This window comes from Gopherus flavomarginatus, chromosome 3, assembly GCF_025201925.1.
Source record: "Gopherus flavomarginatus isolate rGopFla2 chromosome 3, rGopFla2.mat.asm, whole genome shotgun sequence".
NCBI lineage: Eukaryota > Metazoa > Chordata > Testudines > Testudinidae > Gopherus > Gopherus flavomarginatus.
Window position 1 is genome coordinate 29448984 of NC_066619.1, and position 22936 is coordinate 29471919.

General features: G+C 41.8%; 1 protein-coding gene across 1 annotated transcript in view; it reads right to left on the reverse strand.

The window, feature by feature from the left end:
* LOC127048034 (uncharacterized) overlaps positions 1 to 21384 on the reverse strand; it is a 274091-nt gene extending 252707 nt beyond the window's left edge. The window contains exon 1 of the mRNA XM_050947145.1: positions 21073 to 21384. The gene's annotated coding sequence lies outside the window, so the exon portion shown is untranslated. The remainder of the gene's footprint in view (positions 1 to 21072) is intronic.
* Positions 21385 to 22936: the final 1552 nt, after the last annotated feature.

Below are 22936 nucleotides of genomic sequence, written 5' to 3' on the forward strand. Positions count from 1 at the left end.
AAAAGTCACAGTAATCATTTATCATGCAAGTGTTAACAAAGTAACCATAGGGGTTGTTTTCTAGAGAGAGAGAGAGATTTCAATCTGTATCTCATAAGGCAAAATTCATCATGAATGATTTACTTAAAAGAAGTTGCCTGTGCTTTTAACCATGTCCTGACAAGATGCATGTGCCTTAAAACATTTGTTTTAAACATGCTGGTAAATGACTAACTGTCGTTAATGTATTACTACCAAGTCATTAGAGTTATAACTTTTGAAATGAAGCTGTTGTTTAACTAGAATGCTCATTACATTTAATTTTATGACTGAGCAGGGCAGAAACCTCTGTTCCCCATTTGTGATTTATATTATGACAAGATGATACGGAGTCATCCCCTCTATCTCTGTAAATGGAGAGAGCAAGTACAACCTAATGGAAATGTTTCCTCAAGAGTCACCCAAGTCTCTTTATGCTCACTATTAAAGGACCTAAGCCAATGCACTTTCAGGCCAATGGGAGTCTGTCCATTGATTTTAATGGGTTCTGGATCAGGATCAGAAAGATGAATTCCTCCTTTGTGAAAAGCAGTCCCTTTAATGAAATAAAGCCAGCAAAAGAGGGCCCCATTTTTTATTTGTAGTAAGAATGGTGAATAGAATGTACCAAGATGAGTACATTGTCATCAGAAAGATGCATACTCATAGAACTATTATCCACTCGCCTATTCACTAATGGTGAAAATTGACTGTCTTTCTATATGTTTCTACTAACCTCTTCAGTTTCCTGCTTAATTCACCTCGATAGTACTATCATTGTGGTCCTAGAACAAAATACCAGGTGGTTCATACTTGTACCCTAACCAGTGATTAAGAGTAGGAACCACTTTGAAGAAACTTTGCAGTCACATATGTAAAGCCCTACATTTTGTGTGTCCATTAAACTTTGCCAAGTGAAGGCACTGTCTGTTACAGTTTAATGTATTGTTGCTTGTTTCCTACCATGTAGAGGATGGTCTTGTAGCTTCAGTACAGGACTCAGAGTCAAGAGAACAAGCTTCTACCTCCAGCTCTGCCATGGAATGATATTGCACAAGTTACTTACATGTTCGGTGTCTCAGTGTACCAGATGTAAAAAAGGGAACACGTAGAGGTGTTTGGAAAAGAGGAAAAGTACCTTGCAGAGAATGGCTGATCTACCACTTCTGTCCACTGAGAGAGCTCTCCTCCAGTACAGGTAAACAAGGCCTGTGTTTTGGGAGCTGAAGGACCAGCGTGCTAGTCTTATGTCCTCTTGGCTGTTGAGAGCGCATTACTCTTGCCTAGTGACAGTGTCTGCTGTATGCATCACATGGAATCATTATAGTGTTCAGCTTCTTGTGTGGGTGGAAGTCTTCCTATACTCTGTTCCCCTCCACACTTGCACAGCAGCACAGCATTTCATACTAAGTATCCTCATAACGCACTTGGAAGCCAGTTCTCTACTTTTTCAGCACCAGCATGACATAGGAGTTGTTTGCTGTTGTGCCAGTACATCAATAAAAGATGAATTTGTATTTTACCATGCATTAAATTTCAGAGGTTAAGGGAAGACTTCTCCAGAAATGCATCACCTGCTTCCAGTCAGGTCTCTTTTCCTTCAGTCAGTCATCATACACTATAGGTCTTTTAACTATTTTCTCTCTGGTTGTCTACAGGACTTCACAACTAGAAAAGATGCCTACCAATTGTCTGCTGACAGTCACTCTAATATTCAAGGTTACTCTGCCTTGTAAACCCCCTTGAATCTTTAGAAGACCATCCGGGCCAATATTTTGTCTTTGTCAGAGTGGAGGAGAGGTTTTATTAACAGGAGATAATCAATACAAAATAGCAATGGCAAAAGATACCAACAGGCTTAATATTTTCATAAACTGCACAGCTCCAGTCAAATTAAGCAACTTTTCAAACTTTCTTTCTGCCAGTTAAAGGTGTTGCTATTCCTAGTTTTATCTTATCATTGGTCTAATTTAGACATAGTCCTACATTGTTCATCCCCCAGGGACCAGGGTACCTTTACACACTCAATCGCCATTGACTTAACAAAAACACCGTACAAGGCATTGCAAGATCAGGATAAATATGTGAGGAAAGTGTTGTTTCTGTCTTTTTGGCTGCTCGCCTTCTTTGCAGACCCCGGAGAATTTAGATGTCTTCTCCACTAGGCATGAAAGGATCATTTTAATTACTACTCCTTTATTTCATGCACAAGAATAGCTACTCCGAGATTTGTTTTTTAAATTAAAACACTATTCATTCCCTTTTTCTTACCATTTCTTGAGTTTCTTATGATTAAACAGTTTTGGCTACCACTTTCCAGGGCAGATAATAATATGATACAATTTCAAGAACTTTATATTTTCCCTGGTTTGTCCAGCTATTGATTTCTGCCAAATGTTCGTTTTGTCACTTGTTGAGTTAACTCAAATATCATATTCTATTGAAATGAATAGTTTAAAAGTGGGCTTAAATAATAACAGGAATGCAAAAAAAATCAAAATCAATCTCATTTCTTTGCACATACCAACCCAATATATTTAATGACTATGATTTTTATAGCAAGCATACACTATGGTATAATTAATAATTGTTGTTGTGATGTTCCATAAAGCAGAGCCCCTGGACATTTTCCTTCCATAAACTAAAGTGGGAAGTATTTGTCCTTACAAACTAAATATATGCCAAATGAGGCTAGGATTGAAATATGCAAAGTACACTCACCGGCCTATATGAAACAAGTGGTTGGACTCAGGCCAGTTCTGACTAAACAGATGCCCTTATCACAAAAACCATCACTGGCAAAATTAGTAATAATTGGCCCCCTTGTTGGCAGTCTTAGCAGAGTGGTCAAGCACCGAACAAATGTGATAAACTAATTGCTTACCCCCAAAGGAAATTCCTCCCAAAATAAGATTGAGGTACAGTGAGAGGAAGTTGGCACTGTCACTGCTCCTGTTATTCTCATGCATGTGAGACTTCAGCCTCTAGTCTTAACCATTCAGCTACCTTTAGGGCTCAATTCTGAAAAGTCCTGAGCAGTGGGGCCTGATCCAGAAAAGCGGTTAAAAGTGTTTAACTTCAAGCATATGCCTAGTCCTAATGACACTCGGTGGGACAACACACAAGTCTATGGAATGAGTGTGCTTCAGTACCAACTCATGCCAGGCTGTTCAACACTTTGAAGGATCAAGCCTTTAAGCACCACATTCTCTTTAAAATTACTCTCAGCTGCTTTTTCAAGCCTTTTTTTTCAGGACCGTGGCGTGAGCTTTGGTTTGGCTATCACCACAGGCTCCATTTGATATGGTATCTGATAAAGGGGTCTCCCAGGGAACCGAACACTTCGGGCTCTGCTCCCTGTCCATCTTGGCTCATCTCCCAATTTGTAGTTTCTCCCTTAGGCTGCGTACTGCAGAAATAGTTACTTCATTCTCTGCACTGAAATGTAACAGGAAGGCAGGGTTCTTCTGTTGACACAGCTTGGAGCAGGTGTTGGAACCAGATAAGGAACTGCTAATTGAGTCCTGCCTGACTCATTGCACTAGATGGGGGCTCATTACTTCCACCCTGTATTGGAGATGCGAGTGGCTCCCTGGCTAGAGAGGAGCTGGGCTGAAGGAAGAACCCTTGGAGCAGCAAAGATTTGTCCTGGAGTTTGCTATAACATCATGAGTTTCTTTGCAACTAGGAAATAGATGAGTTTTTACTCTATACAGTTTTTTGGTTGATGGCAGGAAGGCACTTGGCCACACGGAAGAAATGTCTTGTGTTGCTCAATAATTATCTCTGTGGCTAGATAAGAAGCATCTCTGAGACCATCTAGAGAAAATATTGTTCAAACTGCCTTAGTCAAAAAGATTCTTGGGCCTGTGAGTGCTTCGAATAATGTGCTGGCATGCCAGGGTGCTAAAACAGAGAAAAACAGGGAGAATCTCAGAGTCACATCAGTGAAGTGGAAGACCCTTCCAGTGAGGGGTAAAAACCTGAGTGTGTTAATAACAATTATTGGGAGGAGTTCCCAAACCACTACGGTATCTCAAAATATTGAGCCTTCAGCCAGCACTCTCTGGCACTGATTAAATGAAGCTCGCGGCAGTACAAATGCTTTCATAATGTCTTTTCTCTCTGTTTAGCTTTGCATTCAAAGTAAGTTCATCTACCAAAAGAGAGGCAGGAAAAAGTAATGGTTAAGTAAATGATTAATACAGGCTTAGAAATAGTGTTAAGGGATTAATTTAAAATGCAATTATAGGACAATGAAAAAATGCTCACATCCTAACTGACATCTTTAACAGTCAGGCAACAAATGGTGTGTTTTAATTTGAATATTAAAACTTGGAGAAACTTACACATCCAAAAATGAACATATGCACAAAATATTTGCAAACAATGTATTGAATTTCTGACCGAGTCAAAGATGATTAAAGAAACAGCTCCTTGGTCTTCCTTGTACTGAAAATGAAAAGTAAAAAACAAGGCTACTTTATTATTATTACATCAAAATATGTCTGTGTGTGAATGTTTTTATTCCCACTATTTTATGTTCTAAGAGAATTTCAGAGATGCTGGGCACCTGCATCTCCCATTGACTTCAACTGGAATTGTGGGTACTCGGTACTTCTGAAAATCAGACACCAAGAGTAGGATCCTGGTCCCACTGAAATCAAAGTTTTGCCATTGACTTCAGTTAGTTCATGATTTCACTCTGTTTCCAGTATAGAAAACGAGGTATTAGTGTATTTTACCTGTAGTGCTCTAATGGCGCAAGCTGTTCACTGCCAATCCCTTTCTGTCACACAATGTAACTATATTTTACTTCAGGCAGCTGATTTAAAATCTCGGTACAACCAGATTTCTTTGAACCAAGATACAGATTATCCTCAGATTCCAATTTCCAATACATATTTTATATAACCTTTATCTCCAAAGGTACAAACAAAAAATATTTCTGCTAACAATTAAATAAAAACCCTACTTATATAAATAACTGTAACACCAAAAATTAATTTTGAAATAGATTTGTCATGATTCTGCAATCTTTACTTATGTGGAATAGCACTTATGTACATGAGTAGTTCCATGGAGGAGTCAATTGCATTTGCATTTGTAATTAGTTTATGGATATCATCTCACCAAGATCTGCAAAGATGTCTTCTAAGGCACTCCTGAGTCATTTATCATGACTCACTTGTTCTTATGTGAATATGCTATGACTGCAAAGCTAAACATACTGAAAGATATCATCTTGTTATTTGTTCTATTTGCAAGCTTCTGATGATCAGTGCCAGAGAGTGGTGGCTAAAGACTCAGTGATGGTAACACTTTGAAAAGTGCCTACTTGACTTAGGAGCCTAAATCACTAGGAGCTTTAAAAAATTTTACCCTTCGGGAACTTGTCCAGGGATTGAGAAGTAATGGGGCGACTTCACCTACTTGTTACTCAATTTCAGCAGAGGTAACAGAATCAGAACAGTAGACTTTTTATTTAAAGATTCTTATAATAGTGCTTTAAATACTGCAGGACCTGTATTTCATGAATAGGGTGACCAAATGTCCTGACTTTATAGAGACAATCCTGATTTTTGGGTCTTTTTCTCATATAGGCCCCTATTAGCCCCCACCCCCATCCCAATTTTTCACATTTGCTGTCTGGTCACTCTATTCATGAATGATGTAGGAAGGAATTTTATGTCCCTTTTTAGAATTAAATGTTGTTCCCAATTACTTGCCATTCCTTACTGACACTTTGTTTCACTTTCAGATACAGGTTGCTCCCCAGGTTCACCTCCTAACTGGTTCCAGTAATCTATACAAAATATAACCAGTAAACTGAAAAATCACACACATATTCTCTTGCTGCCATGTGTCTCTTATCCAATCTGCTTCCCTCTTATTCCTAGGTCTTCCCCCAGTTACCCTTCCTCTTTCACTCACAGTTCTCTACTTTGGTACTGATTTTGCCTTCTCTCCTAGTGTTTTTGCAGTTGTTTTGCTATGTCTCTCTTGGTTCCTGGTACATGCTCCGCCATCATGATAGTTGCTGGATAAGGCCTTATTGTTTCCCACTGAGACACAGAACTGCTTTCCCAAAATAGTTGGCGTTTACGGTGTCTCTCAGTCTACTCCAGCATTAAAGTCTCTCTTACTCACTACTTTCATGTGGTTTTTCTCCTATAGAAATGGCTTTCCGACGGGTTATTGCTGGGTCTCAGAAGAGTGTGACTGTGTTGCAGCACCTTTTTTCAGCCTGCGTCACTGGAACCTCACAGTCTGGAACCGTTTTTCCATCTCGCGGTTCACTCATCTTATTTCCATTGCCTTCTCTGTCTCTCACTTCTCACTGGGGATATTCTTTCCTTTTTCAAATACTGGACTTGAGGAATCTCAGTGTTTCACAGTTATTTGTGGCTTGGCTTTCTCTCCCATCCTTCAGCACTGTTCTCCTACCAGTTCAAACTTCTCAGATAACTCATTCTCTTTGTCTAGGTATATTACATATAACAAGAAAGAAAGAAAGATGATCATAGCTTTCCATTCATTGCTATTACTCTTATCATTATAAGTCATCATCTGCTGAGTGCTATAGCTGTGCATGGCAATCTTAGAGATGCAGCTGTATACTAATCTGCAAGCAGAACATTTAGAGAGATTTTATTTTATAAGCCATGGGCCTAATTCAGCTCTGCTGAAAGTAGGCATGATTTTGTGCATCCTGACCTTCCAATGCTGCAAATGCACTAGGCAGTTGTCACTGCAGTTTTTTTCCTTCTGCTGAAGTCTGATGAATTGTAACTACTTGTGCCGGGACTGAATTTTGGGCCCTATATCATTGCAAAGGCTTTTAAGGACATTTATAGACCTTCAGGCAAAAAAATCCAAATACTTTTAAGCAGTTAAGCTATCTAAAGTTTATTGATGTTTTCCACAATACTGGAAAGGCATCATTGTCATAAATTATTATTATTAATGTGGTGCTCTGCATCCTATATTCACCATAGTGATATGATATGATTATGATGTGATTATGACATAATTATGATGCATCTTGTACAAAATATGTCATGTGAGGTATCAATGGAAACATTATGCTTTGCTGAATATACTTATCCTATTTCTATGCATATATCTTTTTTGTATTTTTGTATCTGGAGTTATGAATATTGACTATGCATCTGTATTTCAAATGTGTTTACTCCTAGGTAATGCCCACAGGGTCGTTTACTCCAGTCTCGCCAGCACATTGTGAAGGGCTTGCCTAAGGTAATGGTTCATCAGCAAAAACAATGGGCCATGGGAAAAGCTTAGCCTCACCTTATATGCTTGCCTGTGGACGATTCAGCCAAAATACGGGTAATGGCCACCATGACTCATCAAAGCATGCAAGGGCAAGTGACTAGATCATGTGCAACTGGACTCCACCTGGGTGCTTACCCTTTCCCACAAACTGTGATGGGGGGCTTGTCTTGAAACAAAGAAGCCCCATAGAAGAAGCTATAAAAGGGAAAGTGACAGCACCCCTGGACCTCACTCCACCTACAACATAGTACCTGAAAACACCTATGGAACAAAGACTGAAGTGGGGAAGGAAATCTCAGACAGGAAAGAGGAAAGCCTGCCTGTGGCTGAAAGATTGGTGAACTGTTTGTACTATCTAACAGGGTGAGACACTGATTGATTCAAATCCTGTCTAGTTTATAACGCTTAGATTGCGTTTTGTTTTGTTGTCCTTAGGTAATCTGCTTTGATCTGTATGCTCACTACTTATAAGCACTTAAAATCTACCTGTCTGTAGTTAATAAATATATTTTATACCTAAAACTGTGTTTTGTTGGAAGTGCTTCGGGAATCTGCTCAGGAACAAAAACTGGTGCATTGTCCTCTTCACTTTGAGGAAGGGATGGACTGGGTAAAAAACATATACTGGTCAGGCTTTTGTCCAGGGCAAAATGGTACAACTCTGGGGTCCTAGGCTGTGGAGCTAGGAGAAGCCTTCATGTAACTGCAGTTGGGTGTGTCCCTGCCTTTGTAAAGGTTTGTGTGAGTGCAGGGCCAGGAGCAGTCTGCAGCTTGTCACACCAGCACAGTGTGAGAGGGAGCCAAGGCTGGTGAGATGGAGAGCTCAGTGGTACCCCAGTTCCAGGTTGCACTCCAGGGTGGGGCTATCACAATTAATAATAATTTTTATTATTATTTATATTGTGGTATCACCTACAGGCTCTAACTAGGGATCCAGGCACTGCATCAAAGAACAATGTAAAGACAGTCCCTGCCCCAGACAGCTTGCAGTCGAGGAATGTACAAGTGTTTAAGATAACTCTTTTTTCTGAATGTAAAGAGTATGCAAGTGCAATGTATTTAACAGAATGACAGAAACCCTTTTATTCGTGTCTTTACTCTGGCTACCAGCTAGCTTCTGTGCTGTGTCCGTGTATATTTTACTGTAGAAACTACATCATAAATCTTTTGGAAATCTAGCATTTACTAGCAGAGTGGAACATACTGCCAGCACATGGAGAAATGCTCCTCCTCCATCCCCATAGAAACAATACTTGCTTAGAATCAATAAATCCATTTTTTTCTTTCTCAAGTATTTTGGCAACAATATATGTATAAGACTAAGAGCACTTGTTTGAGAACTGACACTAGATGAACATCAAGTCTATGGAAAGTAAATGCTAACATTATGTTCTGTAATACACTGCAGATGTCAAACAGCTTTCAGTCTGATGTTAAATAAATGGCTCTGAAATAGCTTTTATGCAGATTAGAAAACTAAATATTGTTAACCTATTACTCTAAACAGATAGAAGCTCTTCTAGCACCTTAATGCTGTTGTACCTTTTTCATCATGGAACGTGATAAATTACCTGTTTGATATTTGGCGGGGAGGGAAGGAATGAATTTATGTTGAGTTAAACACTAAAGGCAGTAGGTTCAAACAATAGCACAAACAGAATTAAAATTAATTCACCACATGGTCTTGTTTAAAAAAAAAGGCAGTTTATTTGAAACATTCGCTCTATTTAGTGGCACCATTTATGAGTTTAAAAAAAACACTGCATAATGTGGCCTATAGAATGAAACCCTCCTCTAAGCCTAGATCCTGAAAACACCTGAGCATTTGTGTAGTTTGATTTATGTGAGTCGTCCCTGCTGAAGCTGAAACATTTCTCTTATTGGTTTCAGTGGGATCTGGATCAGTTAAACACTATTTACAGGAGCTAGATCAGGGGTCTCAAACACGCAGCCTGCGGAGCTATTTCCTGCAGCCCGCCAAGTGGCCCACGCCTGCCCCCTCGACCTACCTCTAGGCCAGGAGTGGGCAAACTACACCTGTGGGATTGCCACCCCTCGAGCCCCATGCCGCTCCATGAAGCAGCTGGTATCACATCCCTGTGGTGGGGGCGCGGGGGGGGAAGCAGAAGGTTGCGTCTGTGTGTTGCCCTAGCTTCTAGGCACCATCCCTGTCCCCCCCGGCCCCCCGCCGCAGGGACGTGATACCACTAGAGAGCAATAGGAGCTTCGGGGGAGGTGCCTGGAGGTGCTGCATGCAGCAAGCGAAGCCCTGCGTCCCCCTTCCCCAGGGGCCACAGGGACATGGTTCCAGCTACTTCCTGGAGCAGAGCGGGGCTGGGGCCAGGGCCAGGGCCAGGACTAGGGCCAGCAGCCTGCCCTGGCCTTGGTGTGCGCCGCTGCCAGCCCAGAACCTGAAGCCCTCCTGCACCCCACTCCCCAACTCCCTGCCCTGAGCCCCCTGCCTGCACCTCAACCCCCTGCCCTGAGCCTCCTGCTGCATCCCACACCCTTCTGCACCCCAATCCCCTGCCCTGAGCCCTCTGCCTGTACCCCAACCCCCTGCTGCACCCCAGCTCCCTTCCCTGAGTCCCCTGCTGTATCCCACACCGCTTCTGCACCCTGAGCCCCCTGCCTGCACCCCAACCCCCTGCTGCACCTCAGCTCCCTGCCCTGAGCCCCCGCCACACCTCTCGTGCACCCTCTGGGGGCAGGGAGTTGACAGAGTTGGCGTGGGGACTTCAGGAAAGGGATTGAAATGGCGGCAGGGAAGGGGTGGGAAGAGGTGGGACCTCATGGAAGGTGTGGAGTAGGGGCAGGGCTGGGGGCAGCGATGGGGGCTGGCCTCGGGCCAATGAACTAGCCCTCATGTGGCCTTCGTGGTCATTTGAGTTTGAGACCCCTTGCTAGATCCTGTTCCTAGAGCCAAAAGCCATATGCAGAAGGCTGTGCGACCAGTGTACTGCAGGGCACTGTTTGTTGTTGCTTTGTCCAGAAGCAAAATGCTCAGCGGTACTGTGGTCATTTCGGACTTTTCTCCCAAGCTCCAGTTTGTAGCTTGCAGTGTTTGCCTCACTGCATGTGCATCTCTTTCACGCATTCCCCCCCCTCCCCCGTTTTCTCCCTGATGCATCAGAGCAGGAAAGGTGGCCCAGAGTCAAATCCCAAATTATTTTGGTGTCTTACAATATAAAAATTACATGTTGAGTTACAATGACCTATCAGTTATAATGAAGTTGTGCTATATAAGAGGATTTATATGTACACAATGGAACAGCCCTGGCCATGTAACAGTTTGCCTGCAGAAGGGATACAGCCATTGTTTATAAGCCACTCTTGCAGAGTGAAGTCCATTGACTTTCATTGAGTTCCTGGACTTGTGTGAGGAGATTATTTCTTCTTCTTCATAGTGCTAGAATTTTAGAGATACAGGACTGGGGATCATACTACATATATACTCTGTTCAGTAAGTTATAGGCTACTGAACAAAAAGAATGCAAGTATTATTGGATCCACAAAATGTGGGAATGGAGTCTTTTGTTGTAAGACTTTTTATTTATTTATTGTTATACTATTATTATTATTATTATTTATTTATTTGTATTATCACACTATGTAGGAACTCCAATCATTGAGCAGGGTCCCATTGTGCTAGGTGCTGTGCAACATCAGTATGTTGGGGGGGAAATGAGAGCTGGTCACAGCATTTTCTATTGGTTTTATGCTATTGAGTTTCCCATGCTTGCCACCTCAGGTTATAATGTAATAAGAGAGGCCAAAAAAAAGCCTTTCTTTCCCTATGGTCACCAGTACCTTCAGCTAAATCTTTGGAATATGTTTTTATTGCAAATCATTTAAGACATGGCAGTTTGATACTGTCATATGAAAATCATGGATAATTTCATGGGCTTGAAAGACTATTGTTAACATGCTGGAATTAGTCATTAGCATGTAATAAGGTTTCCGGATGCCAGGCTGTACCAGGGATTCCTGTCATTTTCTCTGTTTGATGCTTTGATTCCCATTTTCAGTACTGGCACCAGTGAACTACCACTGTGAAACTGACACACTGCCAAATGGCCCTTTACTGTACAAATGCAGAACTAGCAAGTATGTACCCAATTGACCAGAAAATAATCAAGACATAGAGCATCATCCTTTACTGTCTTCACAGCCAGCAGCTCAACATTCTCACTGGATGGCCTGTGCCCCCAGAAATCTACTCTGTCAAGCTGTCTATCAGAGTCTTGATTTTCACCTACAATTCTATCTGAAGCAAAAGGGGGGTGTCCGCCATGGAGAAGAGGTGCAGAAAAGTAAGATATCTACAGCCTGTATTACCTTTTCCACCTAATCTTTGAAGGGTTGGAAAGGGGATAATGAGTTTTCTCAGTAGCCCTACCCCTGCCCTAGGCAAGCCTGTCTCCCAGCCTCTTCCATATGTGTGGCTCCCACCCTCCAGAAGTACCCTCCACATGGTCTTGGGAGAGGGGGCAGGTGCGGAACATTACCATAGAGATTGTTGAACCCACTTTCCATGCAACAACAGATGGTCCCTGAGCAATGGGATTCCTTCATACATGGATCTGGGATGCACATTGAGCTAGAACCTCAAAATGTTGCAATGTCTCAGGTGGCACTGGGGGATATCTAGGTTGGATATTAGGAAACACTTTTTCACTAGGAGGGTGGTAAAGCACTGGAATGGGTTACCTAGGGAGGTGGTGGAATCTCCATTCTTAGAGATTTTTAAGGCCAGGCTTGACAAAGCCCTGGCTGGGATGATTTAGTTGGGGATGGTCCTGCTTTGAGCAGGGGTTGGACTAGAAGACCTCCTGAGGTCTCTTCCAACCCTGATATTCTATGATTCTAATGTGGCCCTGTGGAAACAAGTAAACCCAAATGGGTCAAACCATTGCTATCTTCAACAGATCTGATGTGTGAAGCCACCACCCAATACAAGATTTGCTGCTAGTGCATTATAATAGGTCTCCTTTTGTTACGTGACCAGGATGGCAGGTAGGTGGACCATTAACTATTTCCAAAATTCTGACTTAAGCTGAAATCTGTAATTTTTCAGTCAGTTTCCTTAGTAGCTGCAGGTGGTGAATTATGGGAGCACTGTTGATAAAATTCTCTTTCTGAGAGTAAAGTGAGATTTGTCAATGTGTTTACATGTTGAGAAGTTCTTCTATAGGAGACCTTCTGCTCAAAGTTGCAGAATTCTATATTAGTGTCTCTCAAAGTAAAGCATTTAATTGTGTGGCTGATGTATAATGTGTGGCCCACACGTAGCCCATTGATGTCAACAGAAGGACTTCCATTGACTACAATGGGCTTTAGATCTGGCCTTAAGGTTCCCATTTATCACAGAGCTCTTACTAAACATACGACTAACTTTAAGGCCTTGAGGAGTCCCACTGCAGGCAATAGGGCTATTCACATGCTTCAAACATGCTGAAGCACCCTGCTGAATAGGCCATACATTAGTTGAGGACTGACACATAAGGCCTAGACAGTATTGAACTGGCAGACCATCTTGTTCAATATTGCTCTTTAGCAGCTCTCAGAATAGTGCAAGATGATTCACCTGACATGCCTTTTCAATTGCTTTATAGCCTAACAGGTTCAGCCAAGTTTATGCTCAGGATTTTCTCTTTGTGCTATTTTTTCACACCATGAGAGGCAAGTTCACTGCATCACTGTTTGCTAAAGCAAAGCACTGAGTTGTGCATTTGTTTCACCAAAAGTAAGTTGTACAGGTCTCTAAATATCTCATCACTCACAGCCATTGATTCTAGCATGGTATTAAAGGGGTAAACTACCTTGGATTTCCAGCCCACAGTTTGCCATTGGTTGTTTCACAAGAATAGACTCTGGTGTGTGGATAAAATTGATGATCTATTTGTTAATGTCATAGGCAGTAAAATTACATGGTACATTTTCCAGGATACTGTCAAAAGGAAATAGAAGAGTGTTTCATGAGATTAGATTAACATGCTTAAATGGTTCAAACCAGTAATCTATTTATCAATGTCCATTGCTATAAAAAGGAACCAGAGAGATATCTTTCCCAGGTGTTATTTTTGTTTGTAACTTCTCCATCTTCAGAAAGATTATATTGCCCTTAAAGAGGTAAATCATACAAGACAACAAGGTCTAAATGAGAACAACTACTAGCTCGAAATTAGGAAGTATATTGATAGTCTCATTTTGATTAAAGGAGTTTGCGCACATAACTCGATTAATCCCCAGGCAGCAAGATAAGAGCATCCACAAAAACCTGTGGAAAGATTGATGAAGGAGTCGCCTAAAGTGACACAGCAGGAGAAACTTAAATCTGAATTGTGAGCTGGAAGTTTGCAGTACCACCAGAAAACAGCATATACTTAGAACAGGCTATAAATGTGATGTGGTGGATACCCCTGTATGGTAAGTGTGATAAATGGGGCCTGGCTTATATAAAGACTTTAAAGTTGATGCAATATAGAGACAAACAAAATACTTCCTCAATAAGTTACAGTTACTACAGGAAATGTAACTTTGAATTTCCTTCCATAACGTAGCATTAACGTAGCATTTTTGTGTTTAACATAACAATAGTCATAACTTCAAGGGCTCCTTTGTCGTACACCACAAAAATGTCCTGCGTGATGCCAAAAACTGACAAAAAAAGTCAGAAAAATAATAAAAAATAACTAGTTGTGGTTTATTTGTCTCACACTTAAACTATGTTTTGCCATCATCCCCGTGGAAATATTTCACTCCACCCGGCAAACAATTGCACTACCAAACAAGTCCTATACAATGCATAAAGAAATATTACTTATAGTCAGTTTACTAACTCTGTAAACTCTGCTTACCAAAGCTATCATGGTTGTGATATATTTGGGAGCAAACAGCTGGATTCTTGGAACTGTTATCAAATACTCATTCCAATTGTACTTTACTTTTGGACAGTTGTCAAGTACTTCAAGCAAATATTTGGATGCATATTTCTAACCAGGGCTTTACAGGATTTTATATAAAGCCCTAAACGGTTTCTAACTTTAAATTGCAGGCATTTTACAGAGGGCCAACTCAGCTTCTGCTTAACTCAAAGGGAATCTCCCATTGCCTTCAGTGGGAACATGCTCCAAAATATATTCTTTAAAAAATGTGAATAGATATTGACCAAAATGTTCAAACTTCTTTACTAATGTTAGGTACCTAAATCCATACATAAGTACCTAAATACATGATTTGATTTTAAGAGTTGCTGAGCACCCACAACTTGTACTAGAGTGAACCAGAGCTGTGGAAGTTATGCAGCTCTGGAAATCAGGCCATTTATTTAGGTGCCTAAATACAGAATTCCTGCATCGATCCTGCATTGTGAGCTGAGCAGGCAGACTGCTATGCCAGCATAAAGCCCCACTGAGCAAGAGCAAATAGTTTGCCTGTGTGGATCACAATGCGGGATCAAGGGCTTTAGATGTCTAATTTAGGAATCCAAGTTTTAAAATGTGGGCCATGTAATTGGGATTGAGGAGGAAATTACAGGTTAGTGGTGCATGTTTACAGAAGCAGAGCAAAAAAGTAAGGTGCATATCCAAACATCTGCTTGTTTGAATAATGGTGCCTTCCAATATTGTGGTATTACAACCCACAGTTATGCATGGGGATAGTCCTACTGGCTGTGGAAAACTAGTTCCCATGTGTAATTTTTTATTTTCGGCAAAAAGGGTAGAACCAATTTCTACATCCTGTAAATTAGAGACTAATAAATACGGCACATGTTGTATACAACATTTTCTCATTATTCACCTGGCTTTAGTGGTGGCTAATGCTAGCGTGAATGATTTGTATAGCAATAGACCCTAAAGGCCCCAGTCAGAATAAGGAGCCCTATTGTTCAAGGTGTTGTACACAGAAGCACTGTTCCTGCCTCAGGGAACATACAGTCTAATTTTAAAGAAGATACAACCAGTGACAGTAGAAGAGAAGGGGGAAGGGGACAGAAACAATGAGAAAATCACATGGTTACATGGATTAGGTACCTGCACTGCTTGGTGGTTCCAACACTTATGCAATAAATAAATAAAACTTTTATCCCTAACTGTTGCTCAGACTAGCGACCATCATTGGTTGGCTCATGTGACATTTCATTCTCTAGTAAAAGCTTTATAGGCCCAATTCTCCTCTTGCACTAGCAGGGGAGCTGGAACGATATGTACAGTGGGGGGTGCTGCGAGTCATTGAACCAAACTGTAAACCCTGTATATGATAAAAGCACTTCAAGCCAGGGGGTCTGGCAGCATCCCCACCACCCCTAGTTCGAGCACCTATGTGCATTAGTGTAAATCAGAAATAAGTCTATTGAAATCAGTGGAGTTGCACTGATGTAAAAGTGGGTGGATGTGAGAAGAAAATCAGGCTCTATGTCCACAAAAAAGAGCTTACATGGACCTGGGTCCAAAATGTTTCTCAAATCACAGTTTGTTTCCAGGTGGGAATAAGTCTCTGTCCTGGACAGAGAGAACAAAAATATCTGTGAGACTTGCTATACTTTCTATTTTAATTTGCCTATATGCTAAAGCTACGTGGCGTTTATATTCATGAGCATAACAAGACTTTATGCCTTTATATTGTGGTTTTTAATTTTTTATTGATTATTAAGAAAGCCCATCTAATACGTTGACACACATGCAAAACATTTACATGTCCTTCCTTCAATTAAATATGCACCAAGCCTGACTTACTTACACAGTTGGTTTGTATACCAATGCTGACCCACTTAAAAGGTCTCTAATCTGAGGTTTTCCTTTTTTCAATAGAGCCAGAACCAGTCAGGAAGGATTTTGGCAAGACAAAACATACCTACAGAATTCAGACTAGACAGTCATTACATAGGTACTTAAATATGAGCAATGTCTACTCCTGGAATGAGCTGAGAAGTTAAATTTCTCCAGAGACTTGTTATTGTTTACCATGTGAAAAAAAAGTCATTGCAGAGATCAAGAAGAGCTAGATAGGTATATCAGAAACACATCTGCCTGGGAAGTTTAGGACACTGACCCTTTTCATACAGCATGTAACAGCATGCTCCCAATCATCTTTCCCCCATTTGTCTTAAACCAGTTTATAAAACATACATCATTAGTGAATGCTCAGCTTATGCTAGCTGTGTGCCTGGTTCATATCGAGGATGTATTCCTGGCGGTTGAGACATAAATAGGGCAGCAGTGTTATCGTGAGAGAAACTGATTCACTCCACGGGAAAAATGGTAGCTGTCTCTCCCGTTGACCCTGTGTGAAATTCCTACACTGATGCCACCTTCCTGGATGGCTTAGCCCCTGGAATCCCACTAGTGTCCTGCATCTTTATAGGAATGCAACAATCTGGCTTCAGTCACCGGTATAAATCACTATTCACTGCTGGGGCTGCACAGCTTGCTCTGATATGTAAATGGCGCACTACTGAAGGTGAGACTTTCAAAGTCTACCTTTCAGAATCTTTCTCAAATTTGAAAATATCCAGCAATGCTGCTGCTTCCTTGACCCCTGCACTCTTAGCCATTCTGATCACTCCATCCTCAGATATTTCTGCATTGCCTTTCCTTCACACCAAACCCTGGGTTGCCATTGCCTGCACCTTTTGATTTCTTCAGCCCAGGAAATGAATGTTATCTCAAGCCATTCATGTCAACCTCACGGGTGATGAGCCTGGGCACCAAGGAAGATGAGAGCACAGGTGCTACCAAAGAGACTTAGACCTGTTCTTCAGAATGAAGGATCATGTTTTCTGCACGAAAAGGAATTTTTCTGTGTTACTGGCTCATCTACAGCCACAGCGACTGCCCTGCTCATTCTGAACAGATGTCTGCATCTGCTCAAGAGAAGAGATCAGCCCCACTCCCACGGCTTCTGCGTACAAAGCCAAAATGCAATACCATTAGCTCCGCCTCCCTCCCTCCAAACTGCAGCACACAGTTCAATACTAACCTATCCTTGCATCTGCCGATGACTCAATCCACCTACCTCTCTTCAAAGGCCAAGTGAAGAAAGTGGACCTTGTCAAGCATTTGTAATATTTCCTACATATTCCCTATGCTGTGTAGAAGGAAGTATAGTGAATGCTCCAGTCAGAGGTGACACAGTCTAGTTAATTAAGGCAAAATGGAAAGTCATTAAGTTCAACTGCTGTATATTTGTGTATGTAAATAAGTGACCAGATCTTTAAGTGGTATAAAGCAGTAACTGTGCCAAACTACATTAGCTGACCCAAGATTTTTTTCTCTGCATCCTCTCTCCTCCTATAAACTGACGGGAAAAGGCCAGGAGTCTTGTTCTGTAGAGAGAATAAAGACAGACTCTGCCCTTTTTATTACTCCTTCAGTAGAAGCTAACACTTCTGTCTGTTAGAAAGAGAGGGTTGTTCTCAACCTGGTAATTGTAACAGAGCCTTCTACCCGAGTCTTTCACAGAATGAGGAGTGGTACCGCAGTAATAGTTTCAAAATGAAAATTGTAGCTGAATCGTTTAATAAGAATGGTGGGATAAGGATGCCAAATAAAAGTAAACAAATTCAGACTTGCTAAGCCTCTCCCTTCTTCCCTCCAGCCAGAGGGCACACTTTTTATTCTTAAACAGCAAAGTTCCCAGAAAGAAAAGGGTGGGGAGACAAAATACAATTACAGAGGTGACATATTATGAAGGATAACTAGGGACATTAACACTGGAAGTTCCTGGAGCACAAGCAACATTAGAATCTGGCCTGGGATTTTGCAGTGTATGTCACTCACAAGTTTCCACTGTTATGACAGCTGACACGGAACTAGCGAACATACTGTCACAACCTTGTGACACGGTTTAGGGCTATGGAAGCCCAATGAGGGAGGGATGGGAGTCAGCAGACCAAGACATGTTTCTACCACAAATCCAACAAGTCTCTGCATAGCTGTGTCTGAGCTACTGAGATAAGCTTTATGTGACTACTTACTCTGCCATTCAGTTTCAAACTTGAGTTTTTACATGCTTGTGAGGAGAAGGTGCTTGATAAAGAAATCGGCTTCCTCAGAAACATTGAGGAGCCAGCTCCTCAGCTGATGTAAATCAGTGTAACTGCATTGCAAGCAATGGAGCTGAGCCCATTTCCACCAGCTGCAGATCTGGCCCTAATATTTAATATAAATAACAGTGAGTAATAATTTGTGTTCTTTTAGTGCCTTCCCTCCAAGGAGATGAAACTGCTTTGCAATGTTTAATCAATGAATCCTAATGTAACTCACACACCTCCTGAGTGTGGTGTTCTGTCCCATCTAGCGGCACCGAGACCACTTAGAGAGAGAGCACAAATATTGAGTCTCCTCTTCAGCTTTAACTAGCTTTTGGCTCACAGACTAGAGGCTCATGGCTTTAGCTCCAGAAGTCCCAGGTTCAATCCCACCTGCTGATACCTGGGATCTTGTCAGCGTTACACTAACAATGACACCTAATTTGAAAAACACTAAGGTGTGGCGACACTCAAAACTTCAAAGCGCTGAGGCGGGAGCACTCCCGCAGCAGTGCTTCAAAGTGCGAGTGTGGTCGTGGCGCCAGCCCTGGGAGAGAGCTCTCCCAGCACTGCAGGTACTCCACCTCCAGAGGGGATTAGCTTACAGTGCTGGGGCACTGTTTTCACTGGCGCTTTACAGCGCTGTAACTTGCTGCGCTCAAGGGGGTGTTTTTTCACACCCATGAGCGAGACAGTTGCAGCTCTGTAAAGTGCCAGTGTAGCCATAGCCTGAGACACCAGGCACAGTTAGTAGACATTGAAGAGTTGTGACGTTTAAGTATGAAGTGGATGAACTGATGGCCAAGATAGGGACTCTCTCATTAAAAACAACTCCTGTACCAGAGAATCAGAGGGTAGAAAATGTTGTAGCTATATTTTAAAAGACCCAAGGAGTGACCCAGGGAATTACAGACCAGTAAACCTTACATCTGTATCTAGTAAATTAGTTGAATCAATGAAGAATAAAACACCTGGAAATTCATGGTATGAAAGGTCTAAGTAGCAAAGCTTTTGCACAAGAAAGCCATGTCTCTAACCTATTAGAATTCTTTAAACATGTCAATAGAGCAGTGGATAAATGGGAATTGGTTGGCATAGTTTATTTAGCTTTTCAGAAAGGTCTTTGACAAGGTCCCTCACAAAGGACAACTAAAGAAACTAAATAGACCTGGGGTGAGATTCAAATCACTGTCATGGTTCAAAAACTGCCTAAAAGACAGGAAACAAAGTGTAGGATAAATGGCAATTTTCATCATGGCAGAAGATTACCCATTTAGGGGAGGGCCCTCAAGGATCCATATGAAGTCCAGTGTTTTCTAATATATTAATGAGCTGGAAAGGAGAATGAATAGTCATTAATGAAACTATTGAATAGAAATGGACCCAGAACAGAATCCTGTGGAACCCCACTAGATACATCCTCCCAGTTTGATAGCAAACCACCGATCACTTCTCTTTGAGTATGGTCTTTAAACCTGTTGTGAAACCAGCCTCCCAATAGGACTTGTGGAGGCAAACAACTTAGTTTTAAGAGAGAGTTGGACAAATGTATGAGTTCAATTGAACGATAGGGCTGCTTGTGATAATGGGGGACAGGGTCAACAGCCTGGGACTCATTCACAGTTTTTGTCTCAGGTTTCTAGAGCTCATGCTTCAGAGCTTAAGCTGGCCACTAGTTTTGATTTTCAGGTCATTAAAGAGCTCCTGGTGGTGCCACATTAGCCTCTGTCTATTCTTGTCTTTCTTCTGCACCAGGACATTTTGCTGTTGTGCCTTTAATATTGTCTCTTTAAGAAACAGACAGGTCTCCTGAACTCCTTTTTCCCTTAGAGTTTCTTCCCATGGGACCACACCTGCCAGTTCTCAGTTTGTTAAAGTCTGCTTTTTTTGAAGCTCCTTGTCCTTATTCTGCGGCTCCCACCCTTTCCTCTCATAGACTCATAGACTCTAGGACTGGAAGGGACCTAGAGAGGTCATCGAGTCCAGTCCCCTGCCCTCATGGCAGGACCAAATACTGTCTAAACCATCCCTGATAGACATTTATCTAACCTACTCTTAAATATCTCCAGAGATGGAGATTCCACAACCTCCCTAGGCAATCTATTCCAGTGTTTAACTACCCTGACAGTCAGGAACTTTTTCCTAATGTCCAACCTAAATCTCCCTTGCTGCAGTTTAAGCCCATTGCTTCTTGTCCTATCATTGGAGGCTAAGGTGAACAAGTTTTCTCCCTCCTCCTGATGACACCCTTTTAGATACCTGAAAACTGCTATCATGTCCCCTCTCAGTCTTCTCTTTTCCAAACTAAACAAACCCAATTCCTTCAGCCTTCCTTCATAGGTCATGTTCTCAAGACCTTTAATCATTTTTGTTGCTCTTCTCTGGACCCTCTCCAATTTCTCCACATCTTTCTTGAAATGCGGTGCCCAGAACTGGACACAATACTCCAGTTGAGGCCTAACCAGCGCAGAGTAAAGCGGAAGAATGACTTCTCGTGTCTTGTTTACAACACACCTGTTAATGCATCCCAGAATCACGTTTGCTTTTTTTGCAACAGTATCACACTGTTGACTCATATTAAGCTTCTGGTCCACTATGACCCCTAGATCTCTTTCTGCCATACTCCTTCCTAGACAGTCTCTTCCCATTCTATATGTGTGAAACTGATTGTTCCTTCCTAAGTGGAGCACTTTGCATTTATCTTTATTGAACTTCATCCTGTTTACCTCAGACCATTTCTCCAACTTGTCCAGATCATTTTGAATTTTGACCCTGTCCTCCAAAGCAGTTGCAATCCCTCCCAGTTTGGTATCGTCCGCAAACTTAATAAGCGTACTTTCTATGCCAACATCTAAATCGTTGATGAAGATATTGAACAGAACCGGTCCCAAAACAGACCCCTGCGGAACCCCACTTGTTATACCTTTCCAGCAGGATTGGGAGCCATTAACAACTACTCTCTGAGTACGGTTATCCAGCCAGTTATGCACCCACCTTATAGTAGCCCCATCTAAATTGTACTTTCCTAGCTTATCTATAAGAATATCATGTGAGACTGTATCAAATGCCTTACTGAAGTCTAGATATATCACATCCACCGCTTCTCCCTTATCCACAAGGCTCGTTATCCTATCAAAGAATGTTATCAGATTAGTTTGACACGATTTGTTCTTTACAAATCCATGCTGGCTATTCCCTATCACCTTACCACCTTCCAAGTGTTTACAGATGTTTTCTTTAATTACCTGCTCCATTATCTTCCCTGGCACAGAAGTTAAACTAACTGGTCTGTAGTTTCCTGGGTTGTTTTTATTTCCCTTTTTATAGATGGGCACTATATTTGCCCCCTTCCAGTCTTCTGGAATATCCCCCGTCTCCCATGATTTCCCAAAGATAATAGCTAGAGGCTCAGATACCTCTTCTATTAACTCCTTGAGTATTCTAGGATGCATTTCATCAGGCCCTGGTGACTTGCAGGCATCTAACTTTTCTAAGTGATTTTTTACTTGCTCTTTCCTTATTTTCTCTTCTAAACCTACCCTCTTCCCGTAAGCATTCACTATACTAGACATTCCTTCAGACTTCTCAGTGAAGACTGAAACAAAGAAGTCATTAAGCATCTCTGCCATTTCCAAGTCTCCCGTTACTGTTACCCCCTCCTCAGTCTCCTTAGACTCATTAAATCATTTCCCAATACATAAGGTTTGCTGCACCTTCTTATGCAGCATCCAGTGAAGGCCACCATCAGACAGGATACTAGACTAGATAGACCTTGGGCACAGGGCCGGATCTATCATTTTTGCTGCCCCAAGATAAAAAAATAAATAAATAAAAGCCGCTCAGAGTGCTGCTGCCTGAACTGCCGAAGCAAAAAAACAAAAATGCCCAAATTGTGCTGCCCTAAGAATGGACAGAATGCCTCTTCTTAGCATGTGCCACCCCAGGCATGTGCTTCCTCCGCTGGTGCCTAGAACCAGCCCTGCTTGGGCCTGATCTAGTCTGCCAATTCCTGTGTGCCTGTATAACACATCCACACCCTAATGAACAAGGTAAATATTCCACCCATTTTCACAGGTGAGTAAGCTGAGACTCAGGAAAAGTTAAAGAGGAGATTGTCAAAGGCATAAAGGGAAATTATGGGCTCAGCGCCCACTGATTTGCAATAGGAACTGGGCACCCAATTCCCCTTTGTGCTTTTGAAAATCTATCTTCTAGATAACTTGCTGAAGGATCCACAGTGTTAGTGGCACAACAAAAAATAGAACTCAAGAATACTAGCATCCAGCTCTTTGCTCTAACCACTAGACTATGGGCAGGGCTTATGGTCGGCAATTTTTGAACCAAGTCTTAGGGGAACACATTCCCCAGGAAAAGTAATGCATGATGCTTTGCAGTCCGCTAGCACTGAGAGGCCCTAAACAGGTCAGCATCCCTCTGTTGTTTTAAAACATTTTTCTCTCATCCAGAGAAGCTTCATAATTACCTTCTGTTGCAGAAGGTAGTCTAAAACAGAAGTGAAATATATGTTACATTCAGGCAGCCTCAGAGCCAATGCCCAGAAGAATAATGCAGGAGCCATATATGGGCAAG